Source organism: Coffea arabica, chromosome 1c (genome assembly GCF_036785885.1).
Source record: "Coffea arabica cultivar ET-39 chromosome 1c, Coffea Arabica ET-39 HiFi, whole genome shotgun sequence".
Lineage (NCBI taxonomy): Eukaryota > Viridiplantae > Streptophyta > Magnoliopsida > Gentianales > Rubiaceae > Coffea > Coffea arabica.
In genome coordinates, this window is record NC_092310.1 from 5,210,022 (window position 1) to 5,225,873 (window position 15,852).

Sequence of the window (15,852 nt, forward strand, 5' to 3'; positions counted from 1 at the left end):
ACACTATACCGAGGAGAGACAGGTAACCTTTGCTGTCTTTCAACTAGAGGAAGCCGCTCGTTTCTGGTGGAATGTTATTCGAATGAAATGGGAAAGAGAACAAACCCCGAGGACGTGGGCGAACTTTATGAGGGAATTTAATGCCAAGTTTTTCCCTCCTCTCATCCAAGAAAAGGAGGATGAATTCATTCGGATTCGCCAGGGAACTCAAACCGTAGCCGAGTATGAGAGTCAATTCACTCGGTTGTCTAAGTTTGCGCCTGAACTGATCGTCACTGAACAAAGACGGATAAGGCGTTTTATTCAGTGACTAAATGTTGAGATTCAAAAGGATTTAGCGGTAGCTCAACTTAGTACCTTTAGTGATGCTGTGGAGAAAGCTCAGCGGATAGAAGATGCGAGGCTACAAGTGAGAAATTTCCAAACCAAGAAAAGGGGCTTTCCTGTGAGCAGCTCGGAACAAGCGGATAATAATACAACCCCTAAAGTTCGAAAGGGAAACAGGGAAGTACGGCTACCGGGGTGACAGGTGGTGTTCCACAGGGGGAATCAGTTTCTGCTACTCGTGGTCCTTGTGGATATTGTGGAGGGCCAAATCATACTGAAGCAAATTGCTGGAAGAAAGAAGGAAAATGTTTGCGCTGTGAAAGCGCCGAACATCGGATTGCTAACTGTCCAGCTCGCCTGCGCAAGCGGAGAGGGACTCTGCCACCAACCAAGCCTAATTCTCAGCAACTAGCCAAGGGCAACCCTGGACAGACGAAAGGAGAAGGGACGGGATTGAAGGCACCAGTTCGAGTATATTCTTTAGAGCAGCACCAGGTCCCTGACTCGTCTGAGAGCGGAGAAGGTACAATTCGTATGGTACCCTAGATAAAAAATATATATATATATTTCGTTGGTGAGAAAATTTCGAGGGCGAAATTTCTTTAAGGGGGAGAGAGTGTGAGAACCCGTAAATCCCTAATAATTTTCTTAGGGTTTTCCCATTTAAAGGCATAATTTTTGCATTTTCTGGCTTAGGAAAATTCTCCTGATAAATTTTATGAGTAATTATAGTTTTTAGATGATTTTTCTAGTATTGGAGAGTTTTTGAAAAATTAAGAGTATATAATGGACGTGGGACCCACTAGTGCGAAAAGTTCGGAAAAATTCGGCCAATTAGGTTAAATTCCGGATTCTGGTGGAAATTTATCGGGTGTTAAGAGATGAGTAGAGGTTGAGAAGTGATTGATGTGAGAGGGAATAAAAGGATAGAGTTGCATTTATGGAGGTGACAAGTGTCACCTTGTGAGTGGTGGCACTTGTAGACAACTATTCATGGCTTTTGACCTTTTTGACTAATTGGTTAAATATCTAAAAAAATTAACCAAAATTCATTCTTTCTTCTCCTCCATGGCTGGTTCTCTCTTGAACAAAGAAGAAAGAAACTCTTCAACATTTTAGCTTCCATTTAGCTCAATCTTCCAAAACCAATCACCTAAATTAGTTTCTACTCCATAAAATCCCTTCCTTTGGTGCTAGTAAGTGTTTTTGTGGAAGTGTTCAAGGAAGCTAAGGTGTTCTACAACTCCTTTTCTCTTGTTTACTAGGTAAGTGGTGCTTGAACTTCCTCCTACACCTAATGATGCTTAATTTGTGCCTAGTGGTGGCTAAAGTGCTGAAATTTGTGGGTTATTTCTTGGTTTGAGATGAATTGGTGAAGATTTTATTTTATTGATGAATTTTCTGGTTTAATGTGATCATGATGTTGTGGTTATTTATGATGGTTGGTAATGAGGGGTAATGACTCTAGTAGGTGTAAATGATTGGTAATTGCAACCAATTTTGGGTTTGGAAGGAATTTGAGGAAGTTAGGGTTTCATAACCCCCTTTTCTATCCGGTTTTGTATCATATGGTTAGATGCCGAATTGGCCTTTTCTTAAAACATGAAAGTTGTAGGTATTGATGTGTTTGAGGTGCCTGTAAAATTTCAGGTCATTTGGAGTAGTGTAGAGTGAGATATGTCGATTTTACTGTTGCTGTTCTGGGTTGATCAGAATGTGCGAACTGCGCTTGTAATCGTCTGTTTTGACTGGAATGGTTTTGGATTTGGATGTTGGTGTCTTCTGATGAAATGTAGCTGGATGTCTTGGCTACCGCATACCTTTGGAATCAATGCATTTGGACCTGTATAGACTGAGTTGGACTAATTACAGCATAGTGTGATTTGTAAACCTACAATTACGGTTCTGGTTTGGTATTCTGCATTTTTGACCTAGTTGTGCTAGGCTTTGGACTGAGTGGCCTTCTACATTGTTGTAGCCCTTTCTTTTAGCTTCGAGATGGTGGGTCTTACACCCTCATCCGATAAGCGTAGCGCATTTTGTGCCATTACCGCATAAGGAGGCCAAAACTGTTTTGTTGTTAGGGCTAATATAGTTACATTTCCTGATTTTCTGGTTTGCTATCATGCTTATATATGCATATGGAACCCTATTGGGGTCATGTTTGGCATTGGTTTATGACTCGTTATCGAGTCTCATTGTACTTGTTTACATGTTTTAGGGCTTGCTTTTATTCCGGTCATTTCCTAATTAACTTTTACTTTGAGCCTAGTGAATGGCTTTTGGAAATGAGGTGAATTTTGTGTGAGATGTTGGGATTGATTCGAGGAAATAATGAAGCCTTAATGGCTGGAAAAGTAAGAAATTTAGGGGAAGTGCTGCCCGTTTTTCTAGGCCGTTTGGTTCTTTTAAGTTGAATTTGCCTTTTGGTAGAAATAAAAGGGCTTTTGGGTTGTTGAACCTAGGTCTTTATGCTATCTTTTTGTTCCCAAAAATCATGTTTTGTACCCTTGCATCAGTAATTATTTGGCGAGGCATACGACTAGTAGTCGAGCCTCATGTGCATTGTGTTTACTCGATTATGGATGTGAAACCTTCAATTGGTTTATTTTGGTTATTTTAGGGTTTCTTGGCGATTAAGGCCAATCTGAAGTAAAAACTTTTGAAGTTGAGCCGGTGAGTGTACCACTCCCCTCCATTGCTGTTTAACTTGATTTCTGCTCTGCAATCTGTTTATTTGTTTGAGACGAGGGTGTACTTTATCACACTCGTTCTCTTGTCTGTTCATATGCCAATTTACTATGCAAAAATTTGAATCTGTTATCTGTGTCTGCATCTGTTCGGATTTCTATGACCTATGAGCTCAGTCCTGTGGCTAAGTTATTCGAGTCGGGCCGGCAAGGGCCTGGACGATTAGATAACGAACTACGGTAGTCTTTTCGGGGATTTTGGGTATTGAGACCCTTGATTCCGGGTATACTCGAGTATTATCATTTTGTTCGTTTGAGGTGAGCGGGCCCGGTAAAGGGGTGTTTGGTGGACGGAATTCGGTGTTAAGAGGGGTCTACGGACGCGTTGGTTCTATATACGTTGACGGAGAGTCAACCGGTTTGGATCAAGTACTGCGCTGGAAATTTGGCTCCTGAGAGCCACCCGTATCCTTCTGATTTGAATCATTGGTTCCTTTGCTTTACATCTGACATGTGTATCTGATTTGTTAAATGTGAAATGCCATGATTTTAATGCTATCTGTTTGGTACCTCATTGAGCGCAAGCTCACCCCTTTCTGTTACTTTTGTTTTCCTTACAGGAAAATAAACCCTTTTGGTCTGGATTTGACAAATGGCTGCCAAATTGAGCTAGTTGAACATATTTTTTGTATAGCTCATGTATTAAAACCCTAAGTGTACTTTTGGGGCGTTTTCTCTTTTGATTTGGCAAACCGTGTATATGTATTAACTTTTGAAAGATTTTGTATGTCATTTTGATTTGTAAACGCTAAAGTTCAGATGTGAATGTTTGTTAGCTATTTCGGTTGGGTTCTGACGGGTCGGTTACTATTCATGACCAACTCCGGATTTCATTTTTTTTATTTTGGGTTATTTTACCATTTTGACTTGTTTACGCTCGTTTGTAAGTTCCGGATCGCTATAGATAGTTCTAGTCTGCATCGTTAGTTCTGGTGAGAGTTGGGCAGGCGACCCGCCAAACCCTCTGGTTCGCCTTAGGGGGAGGTGGGGCCGTCACATTCACAGCATATGCAACCTCTTCAAAAAGGATTGTAGCAGTGTGATCAGTTACCTCTTCAAAAAGGAATTATTACTGAATAAATGAGGAATCGTTGGCTCAAATCCTTGAGAACTTTCCAAGAGGAACGCTGGCTGGTTGGGGGAGGTTTCCTCTGAGTCAACGTGATTTTTCCAAGATTACACAGCCACCAAAATTTATTGCATAGATAAATGACGGCTACCTATTTCTTGAATATGTATCTCAAGAGAAAAAAAAAGAATTAGGCAGGAACGGTTGCAACTTATGACTGTCCTGAAGGTTAAGGGGTCATGATTGATCAAAAAATAAAAATATGTAAGACCCAAATTACATGTTGTATATCGTTTTCAACTTTACATATGGGACTCGCAAAAATTTGATTTATATTTACATTGTTTTCAACGTAATTTATGTATACATTTCGTTTAAATTACAAAACCTTTGTGGTATGTAACCGTCCTTGCTTATCCCAAGAAAAAGATTAAAAACTCTAGACTGTTTAGAGCTTCGTAGAAGAGGGAATAGGGGCTGCTAAGTGCTAACGTTATCTGCTACGTTTCTGATGTGGACTAAAAGTTTTCCAATGCTACTCCAAAGAATTTTATGACAAAATTCAAATCCATACAGACGTCCGGGCTAGGTTTCGGCAATGCATTTAGAACCAAGTCCAAATAAGGTCCCCAACCTGTACCAGTCGCAATTTTCTGCTTTTCCTTGACATTTCAAATTAGAGCAAATTATTCGGTTGGCCACTAAACTTTTGTAATCGTGGAGTTTTGGTCATTCAATTATTAAAAGTCTGGTTTTGTCCACTAAAATGCATAAAATTAAGACGCGATGCCATTCTGTTAGATTTAGTTATTAAGTTCGTCGATATGTCTGTCTGCGCGATTTTCATGACAAAAGAAATGGTCAATATGGAAAGTTGAAAATAGCACTTGCACCTTCTTAAAAAACAAAAAGTTTAAAGAGGGTACTCTCAACTATGAACTTCCTCTCGAACAAACTGACACTCCCGTCCTCACAATGGATCCCAATAGCTAGCGCATTTGACATTGAAATTGAAGAACTAGTTGACCCACGATTCCGGCACAGCCCCGCTGATATCCTTAGCCTTAGCACCAATGTTTTGAAAACCGGACCACATCGGACGGTTCGACCGGTTGAACCGCGAACCGGCCATGGCACCGGTCCGGTTCAATGGCATAATTGACTTTGCCAGAAAACCGGTCAAGAACCGATCGGACCGCGAAACCGCCGAACCGGATTGAATCGGTAATTTCCGGTTTTCAAATTTCCCCTTCTTTTTTTTTTTTTTTTAAGTTTTGCAAAATGTAGCTATCAAGATTCGAACTCAAGACCTTTGTAATAAAAAAATCAATGTATTAACCGTTGCACCATCATATCTTATTAGTTTTTTTTGATAACTTATTTATATAAAACAAAAACTCATATTTTTTTTCATTTTTCTTACAAAATCTCATCCTCTCATGGCTCTTTCTTTTTAATTTTCAACTGTCTCTCTCTCTCTCTATGCTCTTTTCTTTTGTTACTCCTTTTTAATCAAACCTCTTTATTTTTAATTTATTGACGTTTTCTTCCATCTTTTAATTTTGTTTTTGTCCATTAAATTGAAAAAAGTTAAAAAAGAATTATTTTTTAACCCAAATTATTTAATGCCACAACCACTCACTTTTATCTCATTTTTTGTTTCTTATCGAGTTTACATTTCTATTTTTGATTTTCTTGACTTCCTTCAAACTCTAAACTTCCTTTTTTAAATTGCAATCTCTAAATCCCAAAACGTAAATTAAAATTTAAGTTCACAATATCTAAATTCTCATAGACGTGAATTTTGTATAATTTCAAAATATTGTGATATTTTTGGGTTGGATTTAGATATAATTGAAATTGAGATGAAATTTATTTGTTTTAACTTATAATTTAAAATTTTATTTTTAAAAATCCAAGTTATTAAAAAATAGTAAACTTTTCATCATATAAAATATTAAATTAGTCCATTACATGTCTTATTTTGTACATATATATATATATATATATATATTTATATAAATTATTTTTAAAAAAATCATTGAACCGAGGTTGAACTGATCCGACCGGTTGAACCTCGACCCTTTCAATTCACCGGTTCAATTAACGGTCCGATTTTTAAAACATTGCTTAGCACCATTATTACTCATGCTTTCAGCTGGATTCTTCAAGGCCGCATTACAGTCCGATCTACCCAAAATATCCAAATCCATTAGTCCTTGACCCAAACCAGCAGCATTAGCAGATTGACCGCTTTGAACAATCCCGTGTTATTCAGAGCATCAAAAAACCACGAGTCAGCTTTCGGATCAAGAAGCGCTGAACCCGGAGACTCTGGCTTTATGGGGAAAAGAAATAATCTGATGCGGGATGGTGTAGGGGATGTAACGGCGGAGATGCGGTTGTGCTCTTCCAGCATATTCTGGAGGTCGTCATCAGTGGTGATGGAGATGAGTGAATCGAGGTCCTCGTTTGGGAACTGGTACTTCAGATGAAACGGGCGGTTGCCAAAGAGGGTCTGGGAGAGGTGGGTGGTGAGGATGGAAATGGATCAGCAGTCCATGAACAAAACAAATTCATGGATCTTGCTCATGAACAACCCCTATAGCCACATTCATCCTTCAAAAATAAACAAATTCATTATGTTTCTTACACAATAATAAATGAAGTATCTAGAAAGATGTTACAAACCTCTCCCGATGCGCATTTGGCAAATCTTCTTTCTGGATTTTGTGCAGTCCACGAAGTTATCATTACTGTTCCCTCAATTCTCCCCCCACACTTAACATACACATTGTCCTCAATGTGTAAAAAGGAAAATCAATATAAAGAAAGTAATACTCCCTTATGATGTGATTGAGTATGAAGCTTCAAGGTACGTTGTTCGCCTTTCTTCATCGCTTCATGAGTTCCATTTGGTAACCATTAGAGATATAAACCTAAAAATAGAAAATGAGAAACAAAAGTGATAATAAAGGCTTAATAAATATATAACGGCGATCCGTAATTCCTTAGCCTTTGTGGTGGTAATGATGTACCTATAGGAAATACACAATAAGCAACTCAAGGTACAAGAAAATATATGAGAAAAAGAAGAAAAAGAAAGAATGAATCAGGTCTAGCATTCGGACAATAAGGGAAAACGTAACTTGACAAAACGTGTCTTCGAGCCACGTTTTGTGTGAGGCACGTTTCTTTCTTCTGGGCATAACTGAAAACGTAGCTGTGAAAACGTGGCTTGCTGAAGCGTTTTCAAAACGTGGCGTTTTCAAAACGTGGCTTGATGGAGCGTTTTATGCCACGTTTTCTATGTAAAACTTACGGAATCGAAAACGTGGCTGGTGAAAACGTGGCTTGGTGGAGCGTTTTCAAAACGTGGCGTTTTCAAAACGTGGCTTGATGGAGCGTTTTATGCCACGTTTTCTATGTAAAACTTACAGAATCGAAAACGTGGCTGGTGAAAACGTGGCTTGCTGGAGCGTTTTCAAAACGTGGCTTGGTGGAGCGTTTTATGCCACGTTTTCTGTTGCAAATTTTTGCAGAAATGCCAACTTTAAAACATTACACATATTACCCCAAATGCTCCAAATGCATGCTAGATCATTCTTTTGTCAAAATTATCAATGCACACACATGTAAAAAGATTAAAACATGCATTTTACCCCCTTTTAATGGATCAAAAACACCTTTAACACAAATCGAGGGGTTGAGTTCCTTGATCAAACTTCGTATTTTTCACTTCATTTGGTCACTTTTGCTTCCATTTTCAATACCTACGAATGACAAACAATAAAATATCTCAAACTCATACTTTAAACATAAAATCACTCCAAAGTAACACAAACTTAAACAAACATTGGGTTGCCTCCCAATAAGCGCTTCTTTAAAGTCAATAGCTTGACTATTTCACCTCATTTTTCAAGGAGGTTTAGTTAACGAATAATCCACCATTTTTGGCCGTGGTGGATCATTAAAAGGTGGCTTTATCGTGAAAGCCACATAATCTAATGATGTGAGAGATGAAAGTGACTTACATATTCCAAGTGTTTCATAAATATTACCTTGAATATGCACCACTTGAGAACTTACCAAAGGAAATGTCATGAGAGTATCCTGGGTAGCAATACCCTTAGAACCTATACTTTCAATGCACTCCTCAAGAGGGGTGAAAATTGAGCCATTAAAACTAACCTCTTGAGGTTCAAAGTTAGTTCCAAAGATATTGTCATGTGAAATGGACATTTGCTCATTGAAACACAATTGAGATTCATCATTTTCATCAAAATGAAACCCATTTTCACATACAACATTCCCACCATTCATGCTAGGATCATTTTGCACATTATTAGAGGAAATAACTTCACACAATGCACTCAATTGCTCATGTATTCTACTAAAGTGAGAAGGCAGTTCATCTATTCTTTCTTCAACCCTATCAAAAAGGTCGGAAGTTGCATTAGCTAATTTTTCTAAAGCTAACTCCCAAGATGGCTTAGAATCATTAGCTACCATTTCAATTGCCAACTCCCAAGATGGTTTTGATTCATATTGGACACATTCAGGTTGGTAATCGTAAAAATATGAAGAATTACTATAAGTAAATTGATTATCCCAACCATAAGCAGGAGAATTACTCCAATTAGCACTATATTGATCAAAACAAGGATTGTAATGCTCTAATTCATCATAATAATCCACATTTTGTGCTTGCATACATGTATTAGTAGCATGATAACCTTCACACAAGTCACAAATCACATGATAAGAATTAAAAGCATTAACATTCCTCCCTTGCTCAATTTCATGCTTAATTGTGTCCATTTGAACTTGTAACATCATAACATCAAATTTAGCCTTTAAGCACCTTAAACCATTTTCAAAAGACATACATTCAGTAAATTCTTGGTTACCTCTGTTGAAGGAGATTTGCACTTGGTAACCATCCATTGCCAAACTTTCATTTCTCAAGCATTGTCCTCCAAATTGACCTACTCTTCTCATCACCTAAAATTGCTTTTAAACAACTTAAAAGCAAAATTAGTAAAAAGAATAGGTGATAAAACACATACACATATAAAATACTAAAATAACAGAAAATAACATTCACAACATAACTAATAATATGTATAAACTAATAAAGTTGCTCTTCACACCGATATTGCCAAATCTTCCCCGGCAACGGCGCCAAAAACTTGACGGGTATTTTACATACGTGCAAGCTAAAAAATACCGAATTACACCCGTTCACTGCAAGTATACAGATCAACTAGTAGTTTAGGGTATATATCGGGTCGATCCCACAAGGAAGAGTGAACAATTACCGGTATTACTAAAGCTTCTCTATTATTTAGACTATCAATAAATTATAGCAAATTTAACCTACTGGAATTATACAAAATAACAAATAAAAGCTCCTTAGGTTGTGGTATCCCTAACTACTCATGCAAGTGCTATATTTGGATCATTTAGTACTACATCTAGGCTAGTTATGGTGTAATTTCCTTATGCATTTGAATCCTACTTTCGTAGTGAATCAATTATACTAATAACCAATCCATACCTATTCTCATGGTTATGAAATTAGTTACAAGTTCATTTCTTCAATGAAATTACATGAAATGAATCACTAAAAACCACATAAGTGCACCTCTACTTTCGTGAGTGTACTCCCTATGTTTAGCACTTCTTGAACTAGTGTTAAATCTCAATTTCCATTGCAGAAACAACACCTTAGATAATCACAATCAATGGTACCAGATTAATCATGATTTAAAGAGCCAAAGTACTAAATAACTTGCTCAAATTATAGCAGTCAAATAGCCAAATAATAAACACTAACAATTATAGAAAGTTCAACCAAACCCAAGGCATAAACTTTAGAAACACATAATAGACATAAATTCCAGAACTTGCATATTAACTAAATTTGGAATTAAGTACAAAAGATAAAGAGTTGGAAAGGAATGTAACCCATGTCACTTGAGCTCATCACCTTGCCTTCTTCATCTCCATCTTAATCCTAGTCTAGCAATATACAAGAATGGATGAACTACACTAGCTAAACTATCCTACACTAAGGAAATGAAAGAACTACATTTCTGCACTTCAAGTTCTCTCCCCGTATGATAATGAATGAATCCCTCACAGACCACCCAAATGTCTCTGCATATAAACTGATGAAAAGTCCTTCCCTTACCAGTCAAAAATTTCTGCTATGATTCTCCAATCTCATTTTGTTAAGATAGTCAAAAACCATTGTTTTTGACTTGAAAATAAGCCACCTTGTCTGCCCTTTTGTCTTCTGAAGCATGTGCACCGAATTCTCTTGCAGATTGTAGCTGGAAAGTAGTTTGAACATAAGAGAATTGACTGAGCAAATTGCAGAATTGCGGCCAGAAAACGCGCCTACACAAAACGCGGTTACAAGTCACGTTTTGTGTACTCGCGTATTCACTTTTTCCTTACTTCAACTGCGATTTTCTCTATCATAAAGGCTGAACTGGCTTTTGTGCAAAACACCAAAGTTGTAGCCCTTTGAGTTAGCTTTCCAATGCTTCAAGAATCATCCAAATCGGAGCTTTGTAGACTGAGATATGATCAAAATACTATAGACTGGTCGGAGCTCTGTTTTCCACTTTGGACAGCTGAGTTGAATTTCGGTATTTCAACTTTTGGACTATGAAAACGGCTGAATTGGACTTTGACGTCTTCATACCAAATGTATATCTCTTTCTTAGCTTTAAATTGGTATAAAGATCACCTCAATCCGATCAGTGTAGCTCCATATATAGTCGAAATACTGAAGAGTGTCAAAACTGTCTTGACTTGCATTTCCTTTCTTAAACGTTTTTCACTTCATTTTTCTTTTTACCACTTTGAATTCATCACCAAATCTCTATTTTTCACTTCACTTGACATCCTTTGGTGGTTGAATCATCATTCCTGCATAAAAATGAAGTTTTTACTATTAAAATCAATAGAAATGCAATATTAGCCATTTTAACATAAAATGTAGTTTTTTACCAAAACCTTAGTTATTTTAGTTATAAAACTAAATAATCAAACCAAAATTAACTAATAAAACACACTAAAAATACGTAAAATATATTCTTATCAATACTGCAAGTAATAACTTGATTTTTTTGAGCTAGTTAACATGTACTAGCATTTTGTTAATTGTTTGCACTTCTACTACCCTAACTAGATAGACAAACTTCACATCTTTTTGCACTGTAGGTAGCATTACCAAACTCCTCCGCTTTCATCCTCCAAAAATTAGTAGAATTAGTTTTGTACATCAAGCTGTTTCACCAAGCTCCCGTTTGGAATAACGATAGGATAGTTAGTTAAATATGATTGTTGTACTTCATCCACAACTTGGTGTATGTTTATTAGGATTGGCAACGGGTAGGGTAAAACTGGATATCTGTGAGTATTCAATCCGATGGTTAATTCGATAATTCGATCACATGACTGATGGATTATCTGTTAGGGTTTGATCTTGATGAGGAGTTACCAACAAGAAACTCAATAGAGTTTGGTAAGAGGATTTTAAAAACCAGATATATATATATATATATATATATATATATATATATATATGCAATGTTATGGTCCAAGAACACATTTCTTAATTTTATAACGCAATCGGATACAACTCTAACCCAACACAAATAAAGACAATTATGATTAGAAACAGAATAAGGTTGATTTAACCCTTCACTAAATGTTGGATTTATGTTTCAGGTCATTTGGGTTGACCCGTCAACCCGAAATTTTTGGATTTGGATCAAGATACCTGACTCATTTAGGGTTGGCGGGTTGTGTTCGAATCAGCAAGTTATCTTTTGTACTCAGATCTCAATCCGACCCACCAACCTGTTTCTGACCAAGTTACTTAGTTAAGATTAGTACATTAGTAGTTTTTTTATTGCATTTTAATCGATAATCTGTCTAAATAATAGAGTTAGCAAAGGACTTAGTACTTGAATAATAGACTAAGCAAAGGACTTAGTGCTTGATCAGAAGCCCATTGTAAGATCGACCCTTTTACACCCTAAACTATAGATGTGACCTGTATACTTGTAGCAATTGGTATTTTAGATTTAAACTTAATTACATTTTTGAAACCAGTCAGCGGTAAGTGTATTCCTTTTTGCTTCGTTCATTCAATTTTGAAAAAAAAAACCTGAAAGAGTGTTTAATCATGTTTTATCTATTGCTTCCAACTTTTTATCTAGCAAATGACCTATCTAACTATTAATTCACAAAATTGTTTCAAATCATAGCAGATATTTGTGGAAAAGTGTCGCAAGAATAAGTTCTATGATGTGGTAGGATAGAGTATTATTTGAAATATTATTTGGAATAATTACTATAGCACTTTTTGTGATGTGATGTATGTGAGATAAAAAGTAGTTGGAAATATAAAAAGGTGGATTGTAAAATGTGTTTATAATACAAACGAAATATTATTTGAGATAAATTTGCAATCCAAACACACATATTATTTCAGCTTGTACCTTTTTTTTATCATTTTCATGATGAAGAGCCGTGCATTAAAGTAATTGGGGTTTTTTTTTTACTCTTTGGCAGTTTATAGTAAGTCTTTCTTTCGTTTTTGATTTGTCCAAATGATCAACGTAGATGACAATAATGTCTAAGCATTTTGGATACTCGATTCCATTTTACCCAAAAAGAAGATACAATTGATTCCAGGTTTTATAGTAAAAATCTAATAGACGTGTCAAGATGAACATTTGGACAATCAATCAACCCTAAGAAACTTTCTAAAGCTAAGCATTTGTTACTGTGTATTGGTCTTAAATCAAGCAGGAGATAAACGATGTTTTTTTTTTTTTTAAAGTATTTCTTTTATTAATTAGATAAGAAATCAAACTATTACACAAGCCTAATTTTTCTAATTGAAGGCATTCCTAGCTTATCCAGACGAATTGCTCCACGAGCCATAGGTGGAAATGTATTAAATGTCTCATATATCCTGAGTTGCTGCTGTGGATGAGATACGCCCTCGTTGGACAGCACATCAGCCACTGTGTTTGCTTCTCTGTAACAGTGGGAAAATCGATCTGGATCTTCCATGATCTGCCAAATCTGCCTAATAACCCGTCTAATGTGCCAAGGACAATGAATGCGATGCTGGAGAATTCCAATTAATAACAGCTGGGTTGGACTTAAAAAAAAAAACACAAAGGATTGCTCTTCAAATACCGTAAGTTTTTTCTTGAGCAAATTTTCAATCAGGGAGATAAAGTTGAGAGTAGAAAGCAATGAAAATTATTTTAAAACATGTGAATATAATTCAAGCTACAAGTGTCCATACAAAACTGGTGCATACATATGCATGGTTACCATGTGCCCAAGGATTCAATAAATCTCTTGGCCAAAAAACATGGATAGCAGGATGGGGTTGCAATGAAGATAGCTTTCTTTCTCTTTGTCTTGGTTTTGACATCTTGTTAGTCTCTCTCTTTTTCCTTATCACTCTCTTTCTGAGCAAATTACTACTTAAAGCTACTTAGCACCGTGAAATGTAATTATTTAACACTAGGTTTTTAGATATTAATTAACTTTGATGATAGACTAAATTATGTCTTGCTTGTCAAACAAATGAAAAGTGGCACACTAAAACTTAGCGTCCAATATCAAAAAATCCTGTCGATATTCTACCTACAGACTAGGTCTATATCAGAACAGAAATTTCCATTAATTTTGAGGAATCCCAGATGAAAACTCCAGGCAGTTGTCACTACGGTCTCATGTGTTCCATTGCCAAATTTTTGAATTGATGATTATGACCTGATCGATCTTTCTGACTTGTAGAGATATTGGTTTTGCAGTTCCAGCATTCCTGAGCATGCAGAAAATTAAGGCGGAAGCTGAGGAAGCAGTACTGCTGCCAAGAAAAGCAAATGACAATTAGCATTGAAGAACATTATCCTAACGTAAATTGTCCTAGAGTTTCCCAAAGGGGCTAGCTCGAATTGCATGACAAGAAATTTCGGCCGATGTCTCACTTGCTGGTTTCCTAAGATGTATAGCTGATATGGCTCTTGTAGATCTGCAACAAATGATGATGGAAGCTGCAAAAATTGTCCCAAAGTATTGGTCAAAACATGATACTGCGGTTTTTTTTTTCCCCTTTTGTGAATTTCACCTACTAAATTTGTATCTACTCTAGTAATTGTTGGAAGAGTGGAACAAAAAATGTTAACAATGTATAACTTGAGACGTGCCGATAAGCACTGTTCTGAAGAAACTATTTCAAGGTACCAGTATTTTTTCCCTAACACAGAACAAGCCTTAGAGGAACAGGAATTGCAATTTAAAGAGCCATCAATAGAGAAAGAATGGCAGAAGAGACTAAATAAGAAAGTTTACTTGAGTATTGGGAAGGCCAGTTCAAGATATATCCATTGGGATCAAGTTAAAAATAGCTGTGGGGAAAATCCACTAGCTTGCAGTTGAATTGACCCAATTCACCTTCTTCTCATGGGACCACGGACAGGAACGGTTGCACCTGCAACCGTTTCTAGCGATTTTGTGTATTTTACACATCGCGTAACTTTATTTGCACAGCGTGTAATTTTGTTTGCACAACGTGTAACTTTAGAACAAATTTTTATAGGTCTCACACATGTTAAAACGAGATACAAGAAATGATTTGAATTGTACAATTTTTTTGGACTAAATCTTGACCGTGAACAGTTCAGGAGCGATCCATCTGACAACCGCTCTTGCCCCTCATCCCTTCTCATGCGTGCCAGTACACTACTATTTCCCCACGCCCACTAAAGAGCTAAATATTATAAAGTAATATAAGGCTGAATAAATATTTTCAAATAAACAATAAATGCCAACAGTAATCGCTGTGGCTTCTTGAACTGCATTGTGGAAGAATGAGGATGACAGTTTATTTCAGAACCATATAGTATTGTTCCTTGGCGGATTTTATAGACGTAGTGGACCAATAGCCTGCATAAGTTGTCCAACTAGATGTATATTTTTTTTTTCTAATTATATGTTTCCTTTTCCGTTTAAAGTAATCATATGAGAAGTCTAAAAGATTTTCAAGTTTGATTGCTGTTTGAGGGCTTTGGTCAAATTAAGATATGTTTACGAATGATACTGAAAAATATTCAAGAAGTTTTTATTTTTTATTTATCTACTTTATTGGGTTTGTACTTCTCCTCCACAAGAAAAGAAGATCTGCACTATTATAACACATTTCAGCTGAAGAGGAATTGAGCTAAGGGTTAAGGTCGAGACTCCATAATATAAACGTTCTAGATTCAAATTCTCCTTTTCACTTCTTAAATTTCATCATTTTTTTATTAAAAAGTAAAGGTTTAAATTAGCTTAATTACATTTGGCGATGATTTAACTATGAGGTAAGATGCACACTTGGCCATCAACATGTCCCAAAATTTCATCTAGTCCACTTAACCCCCCAGCTAACGAGACTATTTCATCAATTTTTCTCTATTAAGTTTTTTTGTTTTAAAAAAATTAACAGGGAGTGGAATTTAAAAAATGGGGAGGGAAAAGAGGAATTTGAGTCTAAGACCTCTAGCCCCGGATAGCTCGAGCGATCCGCTCCCCCTCTTTAGGGTATGACACCCTTTTTGGCAATCAGGGTTCGAGTCCCGCTGTTAACGCGTTCGGGGGATGGGGCCTCTCCACTCG